The following is a 19568-nucleotide window of genomic DNA, read 5'->3' as shown; positions in this document are numbered from 1 at the left end:
TTGATTATCAACTGGAAGTTGATAAAGGTAGATAAACTGCCGCAGCAAATTTTGAAAAGCTGATGTTTCAAGCGTTAGCCCTTCTTTGGAGGAAAAGTGCATCAGGCTATGTAAACAGGTGCGCCATCTTCTAAATATATACTGATTATATCTTAAAATGACATTCATGCAATGGCCGCTAGCGACAATGGCAGTACGATCGACGTCTTGAATCCACTCCCGTGAGACGTCTCACCAATGGCGTTTTCTATCATCAAAACGCGCATCCATTTGTTTGGAGGGGAAATCGTTTGCTTTATTGGCACATATGCAATCTGATTTCGGCCAACAGTCTTGGGTGAACAGGAACCTTGTACTGCAGCTGGCAACGCCATTTCGCGGTGCACTGATGTAGCTTGAAATATGTCACTATACGATCTTGATAAGTTAGCCAGTGTGATAGTCTATATCGACTATATCTCACGTGACACTGATTTTCAATATGATTAAGTATACATAACTGGATATGTAAGATCATAATATCATTAATTTTGAATGAACCATTTTTTATTAGCAGTAGACAACACAAACTTGTTAGCGCAAACAACTAAAATCACGGCAACTGGATTGCTTTGTTAAGCTGGGGTCCAATATTTTCTAAAAAATCTTTTCAAGCCAAGCTAGCTCGGGAACCGCGTACTTGGAGAATATCTACCCTAGGTCTTTTCAGCCTGCGATGCTGGAGACGATATTCTCCTAGTGTGGCGAATGATACCTAGAAAGCTGAGGTTCTCTGAACCCTTTGACAAGGTCAACTGCAGGCAACGCCATTTCCAATTAAAACGATGAAGTGCGTGGGTGATGACTGAAACATATGCTTATCTGCGGTGACTTTGGTGCGTCATTAGTTTTGTTAGCCAATAGTTAGCGATAAAGCAGTGACATAAACCGCGCCCAGATCGAGTGGAACAGCACGTAAATGAGATGTAATGATCCACTTGCTTCAGTAGACTGACGTAAGTACTTAAGATTTCTTTCAAACTTTCTCGAGTGTTTACTAAATCAGGTGATAAAAACAGGAAGCGGTGTATTTTTTCTGAAGTGTATTTTCTTAACCAAGCGTGAGAACCGAACTGGGAGAATATTGTCCCTAGCATCGAGTGCAGCGAGATCCGTACAAAAAAGGCCCAGGATCAGTATTCTCCAACTACATTCCCGAGCAAGCTTGGTTTAAAATGATATTCTTTTACGCGATTATCTGAGAGGTGTACCAACTTTGCTTGTCCAATATTTAAAAAATATACTGCGGTCCAATATTAAAAAAATATTGGACCGCAATGAGGCATTCCGGTTGCCGTCATTTCCTTTATTGACTGTAACAAGTTGGGTTGTCTGCTGATAGGACTCACACTCACGGCTCTTCAGCAGTCAATATAAAAAGGTTTATTCAAGATTAAAAATGTCGTGATCTATCCCGTCCAGTCATCGTGTGGCATTCACAAACTTTTAAGAAAGGAGTATGCTAATCATATTACAATCAATGCCACGTAAGATATAGAATATCGATCAACGGACTGCATTGGCCCTCTCGACTGTCTTTGCCGTGTAATAAATAACGGTAAATACTGGCAAACTTATCAAGATCGTATATCGACATATTTCAGGCTACAACCACGCACTGTACCGAAATGATCCCCAGAGGGGAATTAATAAACCGTGCCTAAGAAAATAGAAAGGTAAATTTTATATAGTTACTCGAGTAACCCTCTCCTGCGGTTCGGGTTTACATAAACTTTCGAATTCCCCCAAACTGTCTGTTTGCATCAGATTAAACCCTTAGTTGATTATCAACTGGAAGTTGATAAAGGTAGATAAACTGCCGCAGCAAATTTTGAAAAGCTGATGTTTCAAGCGTTAGCCCTTCTTTGGAGGAAAAGTGCGTCAGGCTATGTAAACAGGTGCGCCATCTTCTAAATATATACTGATTATATCTTAAAATGACATTCATGCAATGGCCGCTAGCGACAATGGCAGTACGATCGACGTCTTGAATCCACTCCCGTGAGACGTCTCAGTTTTTTTTTCTTTGTCTTGAGAAAATTCATGTCGTCGTCGGTTATGACTCTTATGTACATGTAAGATTAAGATATAAGATGTGTTACTTACTAGGTTTAATAGCACTTCGGTTGACGGACGTTAATAATTGAAGTTTTAATTATTAATATTTACTGCTTCATGTTTTGGACTAGACAATTTATCCATTTATTTGATCCTAAAAGTTTTGTCGGTATTTATTCTGAGTGAAAGTCAGTGTTTAGCCTCGTTATTCCGCGATATTTAGCTGCATCTAACGTTTTGTTCAAAAATGTTAAGAAAAGCCAACAGTTGTAGACCTTTTTAACTGGGCGTTAGTCCAGTTCATAGATTCGGTAGCTCATTATACAATTTATACCTCATTCTCCCTGTTGTTTCGTTAATGAGGGTTTTGTTTTTTGCGTATATTTTGAAGGAAAAGGAGAGACGTCATGTTATGTTGTGTAGAATTAGGAGGAACGCTAGGACTGAGTTGGATGACAGGGGAGGAAGCAGGTGAATGCGAAGTTTTCGGGACGAAAAGATTGAAAAAGTTGTTCAAAAAACGCCATTTTGAATAATAGCGGACATATTTGACCGGTGGAGACTAGAAGAATCGTGGACTCTGGGGACGAGAATGGCGAGTCGCAGCCTGAATGTGCGTTTGGAATCCAAATGAACCGAAAAGGAATTTTGTAAGGATGACAGGAAGAATTTCTTGTGAGAGGAGGTTGAATTATATAGGCTGTGCACTGAAGGCAGACGGTGATGAGAGACGAGTTCAGGTATGACATGTGTTTTTTATAATAGAATGTAGTTTGCGCGTTCCCATGTTTACTTGACCTTTATTGCCAGCTTTCGCTTTGATTTTGGACCGGCGATCCGATTAAAACAACTTGAACTGTTTAGTGAAGTAAATACTCAAAGCAATGGTCGTCGGGTTATTGTTTTTGGTTCTTTAAGAGCATTTTATCGACATTGCATTATGTAAGCTTATATTTTTGGTTTACGTTTTTGGCTGTGTTTGCTAGATCTGGTTTTGTTTGGCCAGAAAATTACTGAAATAAGCTTAACATATTTCTTTTACCCTTTGTTCGCTTTTTGGAGGCAAAGTTATTTTGGCTACTGTGTGCAACATTGAAGGTGATAAAGAGGGTTAATTGTTACTGATATCCGTTTGCTTCAAATCTGTTTATAAGCTCGGGGAACTTGCTACAAAACGGAAATAATTTTTGAAACTGCATAAAGCTGATATTGCATGGCTAAAAATAGTTGCATAAGTTCATGATGGTGCATGCTCCCATTATAGTCGCTACATATAGATCTGCTACGAAATGGAATGAAGTTGTTTAAAAACCGATAGCCTATTGAATATTGGTCATACACCGATACAAGCAATTTGTTCTTTAAAAAGAAAAAAAAACCTGGCAGTTTGCTGCTGTGTGAGAGTTTTAGGGCCTGTTTACATGATTCATGAATGACTCATTCCGGAACAAGTTAATCCCATCCCGATATATTTCACTCTATCTGTTTACATGATACCAAGACAAAAGTCAAGTCATTCCCGAGTGAGTTCATTCCGGTTTTTAAATGAATTTGATTCCGAGATGAACTCAGAGCAAAAAAATGTAAATTATAGCGTTTACTGTTTAGCCCAAGAAGCAGCCCTAATGGTCAAATTGCTTGTTAAAATTGCAGATATAGCCATCATGAGCATTAAAAATAACATGTTTGTGCAAAACATGCGCCATCTTGTTTTGATCTTGAGTGAAAACTTCGCACGTGAAAACAACCTTGGTTGAGCTGGTCGATTATGTCATGTGGAATGTATGCAGTCAATGAACTTCATTGTGAACTTGTTCCGAAATATAGGTCATTCTGGAACTATATGTAAACAGGCCCTCATGTGCAAGCAGCAAGGCGTGTGAGGCATGGCAGCGAGGTATATGAGGTGAAAATCCCTACTCCAAGTGAAAAGGTTAATCAGAGTGCTATATTTAAGCTAGCTGATCTGCTATTTAGCTGGCTTACTAGAATGGATCGCACACCTTGCTGCCTCGCACTTTTGTGACGACCTGCTGTATGACCCCAGTAAAAATATTTTGTGATCACACAGTGATCACACATGTGATCACACACTGTGATCATGTGTGTGATCACACGTAAAAACTTTTACATGTGATCACATGTGATCACATGTGATCACAGGTGTGATGAAGGGTGTGATGTCAGGTTGGATCACAGGTTGTTGGCATACGTGTGATCACATGTAATGTGAATACTGTGCTCACAAATGTGATCACGCCTGTGATCACAGTATTCACATCTTAATCATTTGTGTGATCACATACAAGATACAGCTTTTAAGATGTGTCGGATAATGAATACGTGTTTTCTAAGGAATTCCTAAGAAATTCTATGAATCTGAGCAATACAATAAAAGCTTGCAAATAAATAGGCTTATTCTTAGGAATTCTCAGGAATCTTTGGCAATTCATAGAAATTCTGGGCAATAACTGGAAATTTCTCATAAATTTGTAGGAGTACAAAATTCTGCTTCATTAAATATGGCTAATGCAGGCATACAATACAGATATTTAGAACAGTTTGATTTTATTTGCTATTTAGCTACAATTTTCCGATGTATTCACTTGCCTGATCAGATGCCTTTCAATGGCATAAGCTTATATAAATTTTAAATCACTTTAAAACTTGTGGTTCATAGTGTCTGACTAAAACAAAGAAAAACAGACTTAGCTGTAATAGCAGTCTTCTGATTTAAGATGCAAAATTTAATTGCATAACAACTGTTCTTTATAGATTGTTCGCTGTAGATGGTTTCCTTGTTCTTTTTCACCTGTAAAAGTAATACAATAAGCTTAAATGTATTTTCCGATTTGTTTATTATTAAAAGAAGACTCAAGGATAATTCACTAATGAACTGATAACCTTAACATGAACATAGACAGCAAGAAAATGTCTGAAACTCGGCCGCAACAATGTACAAAACATATCCAACGAACATAAGGCAGTTTGTGCGAACAAGGAAAGTTCCAATGGTTTATAAATAGCAAAGAACATTAACTCAATTGTACTCACCAAGCACTTTGTTAACGATAATGCCAATTTACATCAGGATAACACCTCGAAACTAAAACCTTCAACCCGCTCCAAGAATCACAAGCTTTAGTGCACTAACACATTACAATCTGTTTCCTATAATTACTGGAAGCAAAACACATAATACTCAGACTGCAGCGGTTAAAATGCAATCTGGTTTTCAAAAGGAAAGCACGAGCGATCAACGATTAACAGAATTTCAAAACAGAGGCGCCAAAATGGAGAATGAATAATAGTCACATGGGATGACACGTGGGATGAGTTACGTTCCGTGATTGGTTAAAAGACGGAAATCCGCTGGCGTCTTGTACTGCAGTCTCAATAAACATGGCGATCGCAGGCAGATCGGAAAGAGACAATTTCACTGTTCGCGATCTCCTTTTTGCCCAATTATCAAGGTTAACAATTACAATAAATGTTGAGAATGAAACACAAATGAGGTGGTCAGTTGATCTGTCAAGATTTTTGAGAATTTGAAGGGTGGAAAGTCTATTACATTCACGATGGAAGTGCAGTGATGTAGGTGAGATTTATGCTTTGAATAGTCGTCAGGTCTTACAATATTAAGAACATTGTTTCTAATTATTTCAGTAAGCAATGCTTTCTTTGTGGAGTGATCGATGCCACACACTGACAAACAATTGTTATTCATTTGCATGTTTGGCTGTTAATGTATTTGAAGTTTTCATGTCACACAGTAATGATTTAAGCGCCGCTTTAAATTATCTTTCGACTTGTCTCTACTCGTGGATTTAAAACAACAAAATATTTTGTGTTTTAACTTAAGCTTACTCAATTACGGAACAAGCTATTTACTTGTGTAGTGCATCTTTGCTTTGACTACAGACTACTTTAGCAAGATGTAATGAGTAAATATTTCAATGGATGAGTACTATACAGAAGTGTAGCAAGGTTAAGTGTTGCCCATTCCTAGAAATTCTCAGTTTTTGTTTTTTTCTGCTGTGATCACACTGTGATCACATAGCAGAGGAAATGTGATCATTAATCTTAGCGTGATCACAGTTAGAGGATGTGATCACACTGTGATCACACCATTAGGCTAGGTGATCACAAATTTTAGCGTGATCACACCTGTGATCACGCACTTTTCCGTGATCACAGTGTGATCACAAAATATTTTTACTGGGGTGACCCCTTATAATAGACTGTCTTTACTAACCCGGTGGAAGTCGTCGCTCAAAATATGAGTATCACAGAACTGTAAATTGTAGATCACTACAGCAAGGTTTTTTGGTGTTGTGTTCATGTGTATACATAGTACTCGTGCCCGAGGGGGGTACTCCAAAAAGTTTTGTACAGGGAGGCTCCGCCCCAAGTTCTAACCCCTTACCCTTTTATATACCATTTTTGACAGAAATTGTACCCCTTTCGTATACCTTTAACTGAAAAAAGGTACCCCTTTCATATACCTAAGAGACATAACATGGTCTTAAAATAGGACGTTTTCTTGTCATTTTTATGTAGCACTTAATTAATAAATTAAAATAATACAGCCATAAATTGCGTCTGTTTGAAATATTTTAATTAAAGGCCCTTTTAAATAGCCAAATGACATATTTCCATACCCTTCCATATACTTAAACGCGTGAAATCCCTACCCTTTTATATACCTGAAGCCTGAAAAAGGTACCCCTTTCGGGCGGGGCCTCCCCGTATAGGCCATTATAGGGAGTACCCCCCCCCCCCCCCCCGGGTACTCGTGTGTGGAAAAATTCACTGCATTTAGTGGGTTTCTTGTTTAGTGTTGTTTTGTTTGTATGCACTGTGACCAGTGATTTTTTTCCCTCCCTTCCCCTCAGGCATTAGCAGGCCATTCACTTGTTATGCAAGTGAAAGAAAGTAAAATCCCAGGTACCTGGGAGAAAAGTGAGTGGGGGGACTCCCCTGCCTCTTATGTTCTCCCACCATGGAACTCCTTTGTAAAATACTTATACCAATCAAGTGTAAAGGTGGATGACGATAACTTGCAGGACTGTCATTAAGTTTTTATGCAGCCAAACATTGAAGTTATCACCCGTAGCATTTCATTCTGAATGCAACTTGTAAAGTAACACTAATCAAAATGTTTACCTGTAACATTGAGTGAGCTCATGATCAGCCGTAACAGGTGTTACGGGTTACAGCCCTTAATGACAGGCCTGGATAAGGGATGATAACATTGTTGGTAGCTGTGAAATGAATTCTTTATCTTACCTTCTCAATTGTGGTGCTTTCAAGATATTTACTATACTTAATCGTTTGTTTTTTTAAAGGTGTTATTTGGACTTGTGAAAATTTAAAAAGAATATTTGACAGGTGAACTCACGTAAAAATGCAAGGTGAGATTGTGTGAGTCCTTCTTGGGTTGCTGTATGTTCATCCCACGTGGGATGCTGCCTAAAGGATTCTAAAATGACCTGGGTGGGGTGTCACCTAGGATCCTGCTAATTACTCCAGGTGGGATCCCACTCGAGATACCTGCTGCTAATTCCACATGGAATTTTAGCTGTGCATTGATCCCAGGGGGGATCCCACCTGGGATCCTAACTAGTTCTAGGCAGGATCTCAGCTGGAATCCCATCTAATTCTAGTCTCTGCGCATATTATCTGAAGTGGTAATTCCACATGATCAGGCAAAAAAGATATATTAATTAGCTGTCTTAGATAACAACAGAATCAAAACACTGTAGTGTTGTCATTTGAGTTTGATATATTCAATGTAGTCATCTCATTCATCATAAATACATTGTAATTCCATTCGTGTGGCCACCAATGAGCCACTGGTACTGAGCATTTGCTCAGGTCAACTTGAAGGGGCTTTATAATTATTATAGGTAGCCTAGGTGATTGTATTAATGGGGTGGTGGTAATAGACTTGGCCCATTATTATTGTTTTTTGATTATGTAAAATTACTGAAAAGTTTTTTCAATAACTCAATTTTGTTTTTGTTTATTTAAGGAGTTATAATAGTTTCAACAACTGATGGGAACAAAGTGGTGCAAGGAACACTGCTGCTATCATCTGCATACCTAAATCTGGAAAGGCTGTATTAGCTCACATGAAGGGAGAAAAAGGTTGCTTTTTATGTGAAGATAAAGGCGATGGGGTTGGCAATGGCTTACAGAGATTTTGGCTTTACAGCACAGGCATGTTGCTCCACATGATACCCATGGAAAGTTGTTATCCGGAATGTTATTTAAAATGGAGAACAGGTAAGTGTTACTAGCAGTTATTGTATGCTGTTACTAACCAGTTAATTATTTTCAATACAAGTTTTTTTAACTTTTTCATGTATCCAACACTTATTAATTAACATGATATATCTTCTGGTATATTTTATTTATTAATATTATTATTGCTGTCAATCATATGGAGGTGATATCCTGAAGGGAGAGATGAAATGGAAGTGAAGTCCGTCTGATCAAAACCAGTGAAGTTGATAATGACATGCCTTGACCACTTTATAAATAATTATACTGAATATTTTCAAGTGCTGAATCGATTTTTTTTTATTGAGGTCAATGGGATAAATGGTGCTTCTGTGTCTTTGCTGTTTAAATAATTTGACCTTGTGGTGTGTTAACTACAATTGTCAAGGTCATTAAAAATTTTAATTATTGAATATCAAGTTAATAAATCATTAAAATGATTTATAAACTTGATATTCAAGCTTCAGAAAACAGAAATTAGCCTCTCTACTAGTATTGAAAGGTGTCTTAGTTAATTACTTGCTTCACTACAGTATGCAAATGACAGCTATCACAATTCTTGTGAGTGAGCAGATAACATCAAAACAGCTAATAATGATTAATAAATGCATTTATATGGCAGATTTTCCATATGTATTATGTTCAAATAAGCTGATGAACTGTTGGACAATTTCTACAGATTGACGGCAGTACTTTATGGTTAGATATGAATTGGTTGATGCTTTGGCATACACTTTTCATGTCAGTGCACCTGCATAACTCATAAGTGCACAGCTAATAGTATTTCCGAAATGATTCGATTTAGCACCCGGGGGGCTTATTTACTTTTGGCACCTCATGGAAGGGCGCTTATTGAGACAGGGCACTTATTTAATTTTTTGAGAAAAAACCAAATGTTCAAAACAAAACTTAAATATATATTGAAATAACTAACAATAACAGAAACTGTCAGTAACAAATTGTTGAAAGTTCAGTTACTTTTAAAAGAATTGTTTATTTTAGCAGTAAATATATACATGTTCGGTAAGGTGAATGTTCGTGAGTTTACTATCTATTTGACATTGATGACATTTTCGTTCCCAGAGGCCGCAATCCTTTTGGGAACGAGAATGCATCGATGACTTCAATAGGGGTGGTTATCCACAATAGGGGGGGGTTATTAGAATAGGGGCTCATAACAATGGAGCACTTATTAGAATAGAGGCTCTTATTGGAATAGGGGCGCTTATTGACAAAAACACATTCGAAGGGGGGCGCTTATTCGGAAGGGGGCGCTTATTGGAAGGAGGGCGCTAAATCGAATCATTACGGTAACCAACATTGTTTGGCTTTTTCACTGCCACTGGAAGTGTGGAACTAAACTAATACACCAAAATGTTGCATAGAGAAAGTGCTTTACTCACTCTATTATTTAGCAGTATATCAGCGTGAACTGTTGTCTTTTTGCCCGGTCACATGTGCCAAATTTAATTGCAAGGCTGTTTTATGTTATAATTTATTTCTCAATTGTGTTTACAGAAAATGTCAATACTTCCTCCACAGAAGGGATTGGGAATTCCTGGTGATGGGAGGGGTCTCAAAGGCCAAAACGGTAAGGAAAGGTATGAAGCTAAATTGGATTTCCGGAGGGTTCCCTCAGGTTGGGGGTGGGGGGGGGGGTCTTAGGAAAAATTCCTTCTGTGAGGCAGTTATGGATCACTTTTCTTTAATTAAGCAAAATATTATTTTCTGTTAAAAAAATAGGGCGTCAGATGTCAATATTTCTAACTGCTGGAAACAGTATGATGATCAACTTGAAGCAAAAAGCGATAATGATTGTTTGAATTCTTTGTTAGACCATGTGTAGGGGTGGGTAAGGTGGGGTGTAAACTCCGTTGAAGGGTAGGTGCTGAGGTAATTGGCCCTTTGAGAACTAAAGATGCACACAGTGTCCCTTTCCCATTCTCCAAAGATCACTTGGTTTCCTGTTGTCTCTGGTGGGGTAATAGAAGGGATTTTTTTGTCTAAATCATGAATTATCAACAACAAACATCGGGGATGATGTGGTCCAACTTCTACAACAATAAAATGAAGACTTTTTGATTTTGTATCTTTTTTTCTCACTTAATGATTAATAATAATGTTACAAAAAATTCCTTTAATATAGAAAAGTGGAAAACAGACGTTATAGTAAAAAACGTTCGGTTTTTATTTGTACATATTATAGCCTTTTAACCTTTTTTTTAAAAAAAAATTACATCTTAGCGAACATTATGTTGAGTAAAATTTGTATAAGTAATTGTGGGTACTTGCAGTGATTCTATAAAGTTAGCCTTTTAAAATAGTAAGCTAAAAGGATTAGGCTCGAGATGGGATTTAAAGTTGGAACCTGGTCTTACCAATGCAGTACTGTATGATGCTTTTAGATACCACTGAACCAACATTGATAATTTTGCATGCCTTGATAATTTTGATAATGGTAGAGCATCAGAGTAATATCGAAAAGTTTCAGGTACATGTATGAAGCTGATGTCAAGTGCGATTTTTGTTGTAGATTTGTTTGGAATCTTATGTTAAGCCGCTTCAGACTTGAAATTGATAAAGCTCTTTGGTAGTGATTGCTGGCTGAGAAGGCTGTAGGCTAACAGAGTTTCTCATTCCTAAAATCTGCAATTTGAATTAAGTTATGCACAAAGCTGTGGTATAAAAAGACAGTAAACGCCAAGAAAAATACACTTTTGCACCGTGTTTTCCAGCATGATAAATAGATCAAGTTATGTTGATTTGGACTCAAAGTTATTGATATTTTTGTTACTATGGGGGGCACCCATGGAGGGGAGGGGGGCAGCACATTGTGTTGTTTCGAACAAAATTTTTCTTGTTGTGTGTAGAAGCATTTCATCTGTTCGCTAAAATCTGCTTTTGTTCACGTGTTGCCAGTTATGTTTTCCTCTTGTTTGTATATCCCCAAAGGCTATTTCTATTAAAGGCAAACGTCAGTTTACCATTTTTAACCAAGCCAAAGTTGCAAAGTGCCCAGCCGTCGCGACTGACAAATACAGCATTTCCTCTGCGAAAATAAAAAAAAAATGCTTGAACTGAAAGACGTTTGCATTCTTCCATGATATGTTCGAACAACAATGCCCAGGATAAACCTTCTACTCATACTAACTTCATGCAAAAAAGTCGATATCTCGAAGAGATCTTTGATTTATTTCAAAATTTAACTTCCCTTAAGGTAAACAACCAACTGGCAAAGTTTGGTTGGAAATCTATGAGCAGTTCTATTTCAAGGGAATTACCTTAAGGTCTCTATTCAGAATTCTTGCAATACATAGTTCCGTTGTGAAGGCCTTACTTACAATTTTAGTGGCATTTTGTGGAAGCGCCGGGAGTAGACGAATGGTGACACCAAAAAATTTCCATACAGATAGCGCATCCATTTTTTTAATAAGCGCCACACTCGCGATCCAATAAGCGCTGCATTTGAGGCGCAAAAAAATATAATAAACAGCGCCGCGCTTATTCGAATAAATACCGTAACCTGATGATAGTACTAGTGGCTACGTGCATATCAATCAGGATGTGAAAGGTATGGGAAGCTTTGTGGTAAATTGACAATTTCTTGGGAACTTAATATTAGATGCACCAGTGTATGCAACAGTATCAACGCATACCGAAAAATAAGGGTTATAAGTGCTCCTGCTTATAATCGTGTCTAGTTATAAGCTCATCTACATGGAAACAAAAAAACATTCGGGTATAAGCTCCCCTCCCCCCCTATGGTAGATGTCAGTACTGAATAGGGCTAAATGTTGCTTTACAGTACACACTCTTTTATCGGACACATATATGGACAGGTGCTTTGTTGCGCATTTTATTTGATTTTTGATTTTTGTGTTGGTCCCCTTTTTTATTCTATTTTACTGTACCTTTTATTGGGATTACACGTCTCCCATGCCTCACTGCCTCGCCTCGCATACCCCGCTGCCTCACATATTTGGAATACTCTAACGCAGTTATCCTTCAACAACACCATTCCATTCCTTAGCTCTAGGTCTCTATGGCTGCGGTCACATCTACGACGTAACTAAAGTTTAACTATAGTTAGTCTCAAGTTACATGACGTCACACCTAACTATAGTTAGTGCTTTCTGTCGTCTTGGAGGTCACACCAATGCAGTTAACTATAGTTAGTTCTGATTAGGTTGTGAATAATTTGGTATTTAAATTAGTTCATGACAGCCCTTGTTGTTCATCTGTGTCCAGTTTTTCCTCTATTTTTTCTATTTTTGCACGGCATTTCGGCGTTGAAGAAAATAAAATGAAGAAAGGATGCTAGAAACCGAAGAATTCAAGCTATATTTTTGCTAAAATTGATGATATGTAATTTCTTGGCATGTTGTTTTTCTTGTTTTCCTTCCCTTGACCCTTTGTTTTGCATATTTATGTTCATCTCGCACGTGCGAAAAGAATTGTCGCATTCTGATTGGCTTTTCGTTTGTAAACTTAAGACTAACCCATGAACCTTGCTTGGGTATAACTATAGTTAACGCCGTCCTAACTATAGTTAGCAGTCCAGATGTGACCGCAGCCTATATCTCCAACATAATTCTCAGACACTTAACTATTGTTAACAAAATCAATTTGCTATCCAGTCCTTGATAACCAAAATATTAAATGTCAGCCGGTTTCATCTTAAAGAAATTTACTAGCCTCCTACAAACTCAACTTATCTTGTCAGTTATCTTCGTTCTAAAACTTAAAAGGATCTTTCTCACATTTTATTCAGTTGCAGAGCAAGAAAATACATGGTTCACAACAAGTCAAGTATACAAGAATTAAAGGCAACAACTAACGAAATGGATCCACAAGAAAGAACCATCTCACAATTATCAAGAAGGATTATAGTTCAAACAAAATCCATGGATTCTGACTCAACTTTATCAGCTGATCTGACGTTCCACCTCTACAGAGTAATGCATCTCACTCGCGAAGCAACTAAAATATAAAACAAAGTAAACAAAAAGCCAAAGAACAAACTGCCGTGCAGTTATTAATACTTCACATCTGTAGAGGAATTACACTTCTTGCTTCAGTCCATTTGCCTTCTGCTTTAAAATAAAAATGTTCTTAATCGACACACGAACTATACGCAATCGCGTACTTCTGTTTCAGGGATAAAAGTCTTCAGTTTGTAAATTCTGCAACTCACTTGAAGTTAACTAGAGCCATGTGATTTGTCTAACAACGTCACGGCCCAAACGTCACTCGACTTGCATAATGAAATACACTTTTTATTTATTTAAAATGAAAAATCTCAATGAACTGTACTCACAGCTGGTGATTACAATGGAAAGCAATGATTGTACTCTGTATATAATATATTACTTATATATTGCTATTTCCATAATATTTCACACTCTAGCCATTAACTGTGCCTGACAACAATCCATGATAATAATCCATCTTCCCCATAATTTTTTTACAAACCTAAAAAAAGCGTCTCTCTCCCAGCAAGTCACACAACCGCACGTTTTGTCCCTCGTCTAAACCAGCCAACGATTACCTACATAAAGCTCGCAACCACACTCACCATCAAGCAAACGAAAAGTAACTTTTCCATTTCTTCTGTATGACTTGCACAACCGTCTTTACTCCTTTGAAACAACTCCTTATATTAATCGAATATACAGAATAACCACGGCCAAAAAACCTACCATTTTCACGTTGTACCGACATACATGTATATATAGACCTGTATAATACACTAAGAAGTTCACAAAGCGTCGATGAAAATGACTTAGAAAATTTAAAACCCTTTTTCAAACTTTCTCTAACCTCACCTTACCGGCAACCGAAACGTCCTTTCTACACAAAAATATACGAAATGACCTCCGTCCAAAAAGAATCGCCTTTTCAGACTGAAGGTAACTAATATCATCAAAATTTCGCCACAGGACGAACACGAAAGCATTCAGAAAAATCACAATTACACCTTTACAATTATCTTTCAAAGTGTCTCGTCATTTCCCGCCCAGTTTTAAGCTTCTTTAAGCTTCTTGTTTGTTTAACAACAAAGCTAGACTTGCTCCAAGTCGACCTCGTATAAATGGATGAGAGCCAGAAGCGATAGGACTTTGAGTAAGTCTACAACAAAGCCAGAGCTTGAACATTGTAACTTGTGCTAGCAATGCTCCTTTTGAGCTTTGCTGTCACTCAGTGACTTAGTACAGTGTACAACAAAGTTGTCAATGAAATCGATGTCAAGTCTAGACACTTACAGATTTGACATAGAGGTAACCGTGTAATATCTTTGCTTACAAAAAATGTCTAAATAAACTACTGTTGGACCCAAGTTTTGTATGTTTCTTGACGTTTCAAGCAGAGATCCAGTTGACCGATTGAAATCCTTGGTATCAAGAAATAATGAGGAGTTTTTTTTCCGCAGCAATAATCCGTGCATGTTCTCCAGAGCTTTGAGTTTTTTTCCTGTTTTAGTGCATTTTTTCCTCATAGTCACCAAACTGCTACATTCTTTATTTAGCTCATTCATGCAGCGAAGCACGTAAATGAATGAGATATTAAAATAAATAAGATGTAGACGGAAGTTGTAGTTAGCTCCGTGGACGGAAGTTGTAGGCCGTAGACGGAAGTAATTTTACATAGTACCCCTCCCCCTTAGTAAAAGTCAAAAATAAATTCCATGAAGTTCAGTTACACATGTAGAAAACAAGAACGCCTTTTATTATATCGTAATAAAAAATTAATTCCCATAAAGAATGATGCGTCATTCTTTATGGGAATTCTTTATGCGTACCGTATTTACTCGAATAAGCGCCGTGGCGCTTATTAAATTTTTCGCGCCTCAAATGCGGCGCTTATTCGAGGGCGGCGCTTATTTAAAATTTGAACGCCACAAAGAATCTTATTTTTTACTGTAATTGAAAATAGCGTCTTTTGATTGTCAGTATTCGCCTCTTGCTGAAGAGAGAATTGGCGCTAGCTGTTGTGGCAAAGTTCGCGGCCTTCACAACGTTTACAGAACTACGTATTTTAAGAATGTTGGATAGAAAAACTAATGGGCGAGCGGTAAAACAATCACTTTGAACTGCAAAACATCGCCTTTGATGGAAAGAAATGTCCAAGATTGTTTTAGAGTTGCGCTGTAGTGCTGCTTTTTGTTAAACGGAATTCCTCGAATAAGCGCCGCATCGGGACTGCGGCGCTTATTATCTTTTTTGTCCCAAATGCGGCGCTTATTCGAGGGCGACGCTTATTCGGGGGCGGCGCTTATTCGAGTAAATACGGTTATGCGTCATTCGATTGCGTGCGTCAACGCACGCTGACGCACGTAATCGAATAATGAAAATCGGAGGTAACTTGGCATGGTACCCCTCCCCTTTTAGTTTTTGCTCCGTGGATGGAAGTTGTAGTTTGTTCCGTGGACGGACATTCTTCGTAGACGGAGTTAATTTCACATGGTACCCCTTCCGCCTTAGTAAAAGTCGACTGAAATAGATTCCACAAGGCTCAGATACACATGTGGAAAGAAATGAAAACTTTTTATAGTGTAATAACTAAATTAACATCAAAACACAGTTTCGGAACTTCTAAAAATTTCAACGTGGATCAAGAAGCCGATATGAACATGTTCTTGTTACAGTCAAAACACCTCAAGCGTTCCTGTCAAGGGTGGATTAATGATTCCGTTATTGCAAATTTGATTTCATTCTTGAATTGAATATTTCAATGTTCAAACGGCGACTCGATTGTGTGAAATCCTATTACCAACCACGAAAAACGTTCGTGCAAAAAAGTATATTCCACAAAAATTTACTCCTCGCTTTAATCTTGAAATAGAGCGAAGACGTAATCGAAATGTGTATCAGGCATTTCATTACTATGGTCATCAAACCCTTATGGGTTTCATTTTTTTTGGAAAGTGTTAAATGTTATCGTAATAGACTAAAATGTGTTTACAACTGCACATCCGTCGTTTATCTGTATTTTTTTCATAGATCAGAAAGAAAACAAAGTTACGTTGCATTGCGAACATGTTTTAATTAATCGGGCGTGGCCGATTTATAGTTTACCCTTTGGTCGTCCTAGAGCATAGTCTCCTGTCGGCCAAAAAGACGGGGATATCATAGCTTGGGGTTGCTACAAAACCGCTACGGGTGACGCATACCGCAATGGTTTTCATTTTAGTTTTGACAGGAAATCGTTGCAGGCACACTTGGTCGACTTTTGGGTTAATGTGTAATCAGGTTGTGTTTTTTTGCTTCGGCGGAAGGACAGAGAAAAAAGCTTACGGGGCAAAGCACAGTATGGGGCCCAGTTCTCGGCCACTTTTGACGTAAACTTGTATTTCTTACCTCAGAAGAACCGCAGGAACTTGAAATTTCTCCCAGAGCTAGCTACATTATTCAGCTTTTTGGTGTAAAGCTATCGATCGGTCAAAAATTAATTTGCCCGAGCAATAATAAAAATAAAAGCTCCATTTGTGGGCCCAGTTCTCGGCCACCTTGGCCCAGTTCTCGGCCACTAAAAAGCTTGTGCGCAATTATCTGTAAAAAAAAATGCTCAATTAATTTTCACAGTCATAAAATCACTCTGTAAACCTATTTATGTTATATCGATCCCAAATTATTTTTATGAGGCTTTGTTTTACTTTAGAAAAGAAGGATTTTAACGCGCCTAGTTGCCTATGTGCAGGTTCTGGCAAAACCGCATTGTGTGACCCGTGCATTTAGATGGTTTATTTTGCAGTGAAAAGGTCTTGAAAGATTTAGGTGTTGTAGAAATAATAGACAAGACAAGAGTCAGCTCAAAACTTAGAGATAAGATTGAACTTTATTTTTAAAACATTTATTTCTTTCATTCTGGCAGCAGCAGATGAAATTATATTAATAACAGCAAAAGTGAGTCCGCTATGCGAACATGTGTGGACTTTCTTTTGAATAAAAGTTGACATTATGAAGTAATCAATGAGTTACTGTAGCAGTCAACGACTTCAAGTTTCGAATCGAGTAATTCGAGATACAAGGCGAAAAAACAAAGAACTTATCAATCAATTTATTTTTTACAAGACTGTTGGAAGAACAAATTGTTCTATTACTTGTCTTATGTACTACGCTTCAAGAAACACACGTTACCATTGCCGCTTGGGATGTCACGCAATTTCAATGAGCGTGGTGTGACCCTTTGTCACGTCGTTCACGACAAGTGCCTTTTTTCATGCAAATAAAAACCTAGAATCCTACAAGAACAGCAGTTATTAGACCAAAAGTCTTTTCTTACCGCTAGCAAGATAGGATACTATTTTCATTAAAAAAAAAAGAAATGTTGCGTGGAGCACGTGAACTGTCTCGCATCGCTTGTTTACACAACCCTTACTTTTTGTGTAAAGCTTGTGTAAACAGCTCATCGAAAAACTTGTTAACCGGGCAGAGACTGGGCCGAGCCCGGTTCATAAATCGCCCGGAATTTTTTCGTCGTAGTAGTAGTCTTGTCGGTAAATCGTTCCAGACCCGCTCGGCCGCTTCCTTGGCCAGGATTCAAATCACGCACTTTTGATATTTATTCGGCAGGAGCTATTAAACCCGGCTATTAAATCACTCTTCTATTTTAAATTTTATCTAAAACCCTGATTTCTGTTTAGCGTGAAATATATATATGTTTGTGTTATACAAGCGTTTGGATTGCGAAACCGGTGATTGTTTTGACAGCTCCAAACCGCTACGTCAGTCACGCAATGTTTTTGCAGCAAGCTTTACGCATAACTGCTCTTTTAAAAAACGGCTGGTAGCCAGAGCATTTTTGAGCCGGAATACTTTGAAGATGCTTTTCATTTAATAGGAAGAATTATGTCCATTTTCATCCGTGCACAGTTGAGCTGGCAAAGTCGCGTATCAGAGACGATTGAATGTTTGCACAGCAAAATAATCTTATTTTGGTTCTTGATGTAAAACACTTCCCAAGACTTCAGTAAACAAAATTGTAATGTATAGTATTTCTACGAACTATGATGGTATTTGTGAAGGGATCCGTAAAGCCAGCAAGTAAAACAAATGGTCTGCAAAATGAAAATGAAATCTTGGCGCGGGTAATTTAATACATGTAATTAAATTCTACCACGGCATACAAAATTTCATGTTTTTGAAATTTTCTAAATCTTTTTGCCTTTTAAAATGTTTCTTGACCCCATCTTGAATAAAAATTCATCTAAAACTTTTTTCATGTTTCTTTTTTCTTTTTTCACGTTTGTATTAGTTGCCTTTTTAGGCTTTTGAAACGAACACGGCATCTATTTATAGATTGAGGCACCTTGTGATGTTTACATATTTGCGTCATTTGTCGTTTAAGTAGTTCACTCGGCCGCTTTCTTGGCCAGGATTCAGATCCCGCACTTTTGATATTTACTCAGCAGGAGCAATTAAAATTTTATCTAATACACCGATTTCTGTTAAACGTGAAAGATATATTTTTGTGTTTTTATTCAAGCGTTCGACTCAAGCGAGTTCTGGAGTCCGAAACCGGTGATTGTTTCGACAGGTCGCTGAGGTCAAAGCTTTTTTACATCAGTCACGCAATGTTTTTGCAGCAAGCTCCTGCATTTAAAAAAAGGCTCCAGACTCTACTTTGAAGATGCTTTTCATCTAGCAAGAATTGTGTCCATTTGGACTATTTCCATCCGTGTACAGTTGGGCCGACAAAGTCCGTGTGTCACAGACGAATTGAATGTTTACACAACAAAAGAACCTTATTTTGTTCATGATGTAAAATCTTTACTTGCACACTTTTCAAGAACTCAGAAAACAAAATGGAAATGCAAAGTAATAATATAATAATTTCTACAAACTAGAATGGAATGTAAATCGTTAAAGCCATCCTGTGAAACTGAATAGACGGCAAAAATGAAAACTTGCCCTTTGGCGCGTATAATTAATTAAATTTTATCACGGCATGCTATTTTCACGGCTTTTAAGGATTCAAAATTTTTAATGCAACTCAAATGTTTCTTTGCCTCATCTTGAATCTTTTTTTCACATTTAGTTGAGATTTTTAGAAGCATCTGTTATCTAATACGTGTGGTCTAATGCATGCCCTTTTTTAGTCTTTTTATTTTCTTTTGTAATTTTGTTTAGAAATTTTTCTGTTATTCTTGATATTTGACTCGTTTTATTCGTTTTTTTTTTATTATT

General features: G+C 37.6%; 1 long non-coding RNA gene across 3 annotated transcripts; it reads left to right on the top strand.

The window, feature by feature from the left end:
- The first annotated feature begins 2377 nt into the window (after positions 1–2377).
- LOC144646837 (uncharacterized) lies at positions 2378–13342 on the top strand. Of its 3 annotated transcripts, none has more exons than XR_013569484.1 (5): positions 2378–2837; positions 7446–7511; positions 8132–8385; positions 9901–9983; positions 13154–13342. It is a non-coding gene; the product is annotated as an uncharacterized LOC144646837 (long non-coding RNA). The 3 variants fall into 3 exon arrangements; XR_013569483.1 differs by having other exon boundaries at positions 2379–2837; positions 9901–9973; XR_013569485.1 differs by lacking the exon at positions 9901–9983 and having other exon boundaries at positions 2399–2837.
- Positions 13343–19568: the final 6226 nt, after the last annotated feature.

Source organism: Oculina patagonica, chromosome 3 (assembly GCF_052425735.1).
Source record: "Oculina patagonica isolate OP01 chromosome 3, crgOcupat, whole genome shotgun sequence".
In the NCBI taxonomy this organism is placed as follows: Eukaryota; Metazoa; Cnidaria; class Anthozoa; order Scleractinia; family Oculinidae; genus Oculina; species Oculina patagonica.
Note: the sequence above shows the minus strand (reverse complement) of the source record. Positions and strands in the feature narration are given on the sequence as shown.